Raw genomic sequence first — 6,331 nt, 5'->3', positions numbered from 1 at the left:
GTAGCTTCCACACTTCGTTCCACTTCACTTCATCTAAAGCCGGGCTGTTTCCTCTTTATTTAAAATTTTTTTTTTTTCAGTTTCTATTCTTTCTTTTTTACTTGCTTTTTTTTTTAACTTTTTATATATTCTTTAATTCCTTATTTTTGTTTCTCTTCCTCTGTCCGTCCATCTATAACTCTTTTACTCTTTTACTTGTCTCAGTCATTTGACTGCGGCCATGCTGGAGTACCGCCTTTAGTCGAGCAAATCGACCCCAGGACTTATTCTTTGTAAGCCTAGTACTTATTCTATCGTTGACTTTTGCCGAACCGCTATATTGCGGGGACGTAAACACACCAGCATCGGTTGTCAAGCTGGGGGGGGGGGACACTGACACACAAACATATACACACACATACACATATACACATATATACATATATACGACGGGCTCCTTTCAGTTTCCGTCTACCAAATCCACTCACAAGGCTTTGGTCGGCTCGAGGCTACAGTAGAAGACACGCAGTGGGACTGAACCCAGAACCATGTGGTTGGTAAGCAAGCTGCTTTATTTCATAACATTATTTCATAAGGGGACGAACATGGACTGACAAACATAAAAGGGGTGAAGTACAATTTTAAATATACAATAATAATTTGATTATATTTACAATGTTCGACCACCAGGGTTTTCTATGTTTTTGTTTTTATGTTCTCGTTTCTCATTTTGTTGACGTTTTTTTTTTATATCTTGTCCCCATATATGCATGTATATATACATATATATGTAGGTATGTACATATATGTATGTATATATGCATATATATATATATATATATATATATATATATATATATATATATATATATATATATATATATATATATATATATATGTATATATGTTGTTGTTGTTGTTGGCACTCCGTCGCTTACGAGGTCGAGGGTTCCGATCAAGATAGCTTCACCATTCCAAAGCAAAACCGTTGTACTCTACTTTGGCAATTTTTGATATCTTGGCATCTGAAGCAGCAGGAGATACGATAGTTTAACCAAAAGAAACGGCTGTTGATAGTAAAAATAAATATTGAAAATAACGAATTTGGCCAAATTTGGACATACGACAGTTTAACATAATAGCAACGAGATATATATATATATATATATATATATATATATATATATCAAAAGGATGTTATAATACTATTCCACAGCCATTCAAACAATCCAATAGTACTATTCCACATATACAAAAACAGTCATAGTCATGCCAACAATCCAACATACCTCCATCATCAGCTGCCCCACAGATATCATTATGGTTTCGACACCTGGGCAGTACCATTCAATCTGGCTGTGTCAACAGCACTAAAATAAGTGTTGTTTAGGAACAAACAAATCAAATAAACCGTAACTTTCAAACACAATTACAGTATGTACAACCGTATCGATAAATAGATTCAATAAGTAAATTACGACCACTCCTAAATACGTAACTAAACAGCGACAACCTTAAGTCATACAAAAATCATAATTCCTGCCATATTACATATATATATATACACACACACACACACACACACACATATATATATATAATTATATGTAATAGTGCGTATGGATGTGTGTATATGTATGTGTGAATGTATGTATGTATATATGCATGCGTGCATACATGTATGTATGTATGCATGGTATGCATGCATGTATGTATGTACGGTTGGGGGTGAGGATTATGCATACAACAATTACATTGTGAAAGAGGTATTTTAACCATTTAAGACACAAGAGACCAAAATTGCTAAATTCAGTTACTTTACTTATTTTGTGGTGTCAGAACTTTCGTCGCGTAACTGTGACCTGGACGCCGAAATAGTCACCCTGATATGTAAATTGATCAGACTAGTTTAGCTCTGTTAAGGTTTGTATGTGATATAAATAGCGATAAACTATTAATTTGTTCGAGGACAGATGAAACATTCTTTCAGTAATAGAGAAAGAAACCAGACAGATTGATCCTCAGACCTGACACTTTGAAAGTACGATGTGTGTGTATGTATGTGTTTGTGAGTGTGGCGGGAGGGAGGTGAATATGGTCATTCCATGGACGTTTGCACCTCACCTTCGCTGAATCGACCGACCTCGGCCAGATTTGAACTCTGAAAGTCATTAATAATATATTTACTATAACTCGAAATAGTGAAATAAGATAATATATTGCAATAAAAAATACATATCTATATGTGTGTGGATATACATATACATACATGTATTCATACATATGTATATATATATATATATATATATATATATATATATATATATATATACATATGTACCTACACACACACACGCACATACTCATACATATGCGTAAATATATGTTTGTGTGTGTGTGTGTGTGTGTGTGATGTGTGTATGCTTTTCTAAGTGTGTACAAATGTTTTAAATCCGAGAATATGTACAGCCTTTGACGTGTATCCATATGTATATATGTGTAACATGTGATTGACACTAAGCGTAAACATGTGTACGTTTCAGTGTATCTGTCTGTGTCTATGTACGTATATGCGTGTATACGTGTGTGTGTGTGTGTGTGTGTGTGTGTGTGCTTCAATGTGACTTTGTGTGCGGTCTATTAGCAGAGTAATCATTTTAGCGTTGAAAGAATAAGAATTACAATTGACAGTCAGACATCTATAAATTACCCAGAAGTCATCATAAATTACCCAGGAGTCATCGCTACAAATTACCCAGGAGTCACCACTATAAATTACTCTGCAATCACCGAACCAATGAGGTGGGCTTCGAGGTGGTCAAACGAACTGTTAAATATACCGACTAAATATTCCTCAAAATCTTTATTATTGTTTACAATAAAAAGGATGAGTTGCAAAATGTTGTCCGAGATATACTCTTATCTTCTTTTATGCTTTATTCGTTTCAGGTATTGTGTTGCGGTCATGCTGGGGCAACGCCTTGATGAGTTTAGTCGAATTAATTGAACGCAGTAATTGCTTTAAGCCTGGTACTTATTCTTATCAGGGCCTTTTGTCGAAATGCTCTCTTGTTTTTTACGGGGACGTAAACAAACCAGCACCAGTTGTCAAGAGATTGTAGGAGACGAGCACAAACGCAAAGACCCAATCCCCAATATCTATCTATCTATCTAACTATCTATCTATCTACCTATAGGGACAGGTGTGGCTAACTTGCTGCAAGCTCTTGGGACCAGTTCTCTTGTTTAAAAGTCCCTCCTACACTTCATCCCTGAAGTCTAGGAAAATCTAGAAAAGTAAAGAGTCAGTAATGTATCTTTTCCTCAGTGACCAAGAAGTAAAACAGCAAAATGAGGATATGGTGGAATGTAAATTTATCAAAAATATTTAGAAAAAAGATTTTATTCTTAATTTCAATTTATATATTTAATTCCATTTTCATTTTTATTTTATATATATTTTAAATATTTGTATATATATATATAATTATAATTTAGTATCTATGTTACGAAATTATATTTATATATATATAATTTCGTTATCACTTTCATTTCAGTTTTGTTTTAGATATTTCAAATATATTGTATAATTATATTTCTATACTTACGCTACAGCGAATTATATATATATATTTTGTATGTTTAGGAATTTGTCATCCAGACATGGAAAATTTTAAGATATTTGAGTATTTTTAAATAATTTAGCTTTAAATGGTCTTTCAAACATTGGAATCATTGGATAAATATATTTCATTCTAATTTTAATATTTCCCTCTTTTCCTCCCCCTCCCCTCTCTTTTTCCCTTTCCCTCTTCCTCCACATCCTCTCCATCCCCCTCTCACTCTCTCTCTTTATACACATACGTATGTATGTATGTATGTATGTATGTATGTATGTATGTAAGTATGTATGTCGAGCGGAATCGTATTTTGTGAATCATGTTGGGATGGAATTTTTTAGATAACAAAGACCGGCTGATAAATTTAAGGGTAGGATATATAAAATAGCCGCAGCATGTTTTGAACTCGTTTACTTTGGAACAACTTTATAAAATTTTCTATGGTTATAAAATTTCCATTAAATATATTTGCGTGCGTGAGTTTGTGAGTGTGTGCGTGCGCGCGCATGCACACACACATACACACACACACACACACACACACACACAAGCATGTTCACACACACACACATACATGCAATTTCATGTATTTATGAACAAGTGTTTGTGTCAGAATATATGTGTATGTAAGCGCGCGCGAGAGAATATATATATATATACATATATATATATATATATACTCAGACATCACACAAACACACATGTGTCCGTATGTATGTATCTATGCAAGTTGTAATAACTTAATATCTTTATAACTGGCAATAAAAATTAAAAACTTTTACGTCTGTGGTGAGGAAACGTTTAAAATGATACGAAACGATGGCTGTTGTTAAAATGTGGCAATTCCGTTTGATTTATTTGATTAAAACAGACGATATCAGTGGGACAATAAATCAAAGCTGCACACCACACTTTCACACCTCACTGATTCATTACCTCTGTTTATCGACTTTTAACAAGTACTATCTCGACCTATTCTCCTCTCCTTAAGCTTGCTTTACAGACACAGTTGATACTGGAGTTTAATGTTTCTGTCAATCTTTGCTTTCTATATTTTATCCAACTCTTTCTTTCTCTTTAAATCTCTCTCTTTCTCTTTCTCTTCCTCTCCCCTCCTCTTCTCTCGCTTTCTCTTTTTCGAGCCCATTCTCCTCTCTCATACATAGACATATACACAAACATATATAGACACAAATACGCATGTACATATGTATGCGAGGACACCACTTTTGGTAAATACGATACACCTCGTATTGAGTTCTCTTTTCTCTTGTTTGTAAAACACTTTTCTTGTTTTGGCACAAGACCAGTAATTTTAAGATTACATCGACTTCAGTGCTCAACTGGATACTTATTTTATCAACTCCGAAAGGCAAAGTCGACCTCAGCGTAATTTGAATTCAGAGCGTAAACACGGACGAAATGCTGCTAACATTTTGCCCAGCTTGCCACCTTAAATTATTCTCTTTACTATGGGTGCCAGGCCTGAAACTTGTATGGGGAGGGGCAGTCAATGACATCGATTTTAGTGCTCAACAGATACTTTGTCTTAAGCAAGACATTTTATCCGACTTGTTAACGATTCTGCGAGGTTGCCGTCTTTTTGTTGGTAGAAAAATCAAGCGGGATCTTTTTTAAAACGGGGGCCACATTTTTCATTAACGAAACACTTTGAAACTTGGAACACTGGTAGAATGTGTCATATAAAACATCTTTTTCTCTTAGTCTTCTTTAAAAAAAAAAGAAATCCCTAAGTTATTCCATGTTAAAGGTGTCGTATTTCTGTAATTTCAACCAATCACTGACGTCCATTCAGCCGATATACATTAAGTGCCGACTACATAAACAAACGATTCTGAAACAATTCTATCGGTGATAGGGTTAGGGTTAGGGTTAGGGTTAGGGTAAAACAGCAAATTTAAAAAGAAAAAAAGCAAATAAAACGAAGAAAAAAAAAGAAAATGAAAAAAGCAAATAAAACGAAGCTATGGCTTAATCAGCCAAAGGAGTAAATATAAACAACTGAATACTTGTCAGTGATTGGTTGAAATTATCGAAATAAGACAATTTTTTACATGAAATAAATTAGAATACAAAAATATTTTTCTGTTCTATAACACAAAATAGATAAGTATACGAAGTTTGAAAGTCTTTCGGTACCAAAAACACTACGTAAAACATTAATGAAAAATGTGGCCCCCGTTTTAAAAAAGATCCATCAAGCGCGCTTAAGGCGATGAATTTCCGTCGGTTTTGACGGTGAGAATTACCTACTTATGAATTAACGTCTGAGTGTGTAAATATTCCACTGATTGCATGGCTCAGTGGTTAGAGAGCTGAGCTTACGATCGTGAGGATGTGAGTTCGATTCCCGCACCGGGCTGTATGTTGTGGTCTTGAGCAAGACACCTTATTTCATGTTTCTCCAGTTCCCTTACCTGTAGAAATGAGTTGCGGCGTCACTGTTGCCAAGCTGTATCGGCCTTTGCTTTTCCTTTGAATAACATCGGTGGTGTGGAGAGGGGAGGCTGGTATGCATGGGTGACTGCTGGTCTTCCATAAACAACCTTGCCCGGACTTGTGCATGGGAGAGGAATTGTTACATCTCAAATCAGAGAAGTAGCAGCTCAGCCTGGAGAGATTCTCTGATTCTCCGAGCTAAGCTCCCTGCAAAGAAACGTTATTCCAGAGATCCATCGGAGAAAACCTATTTCGGCTTTTTGCATTCGCGA

This window comes from Octopus bimaculoides, chromosome 16 (genome assembly GCF_046866305.1).
Source record: "Octopus bimaculoides isolate indiv1 chromosome 16, ASM4686630v1, whole genome shotgun sequence".
Classification (NCBI taxonomy): domain Eukaryota; kingdom Metazoa; phylum Mollusca; class Cephalopoda; order Octopoda; family Octopodidae; genus Octopus; species Octopus bimaculoides.
The sequence above is the reverse complement of the archived record's forward strand: the minus strand, read 5'-3'. Positions refer to the sequence as shown.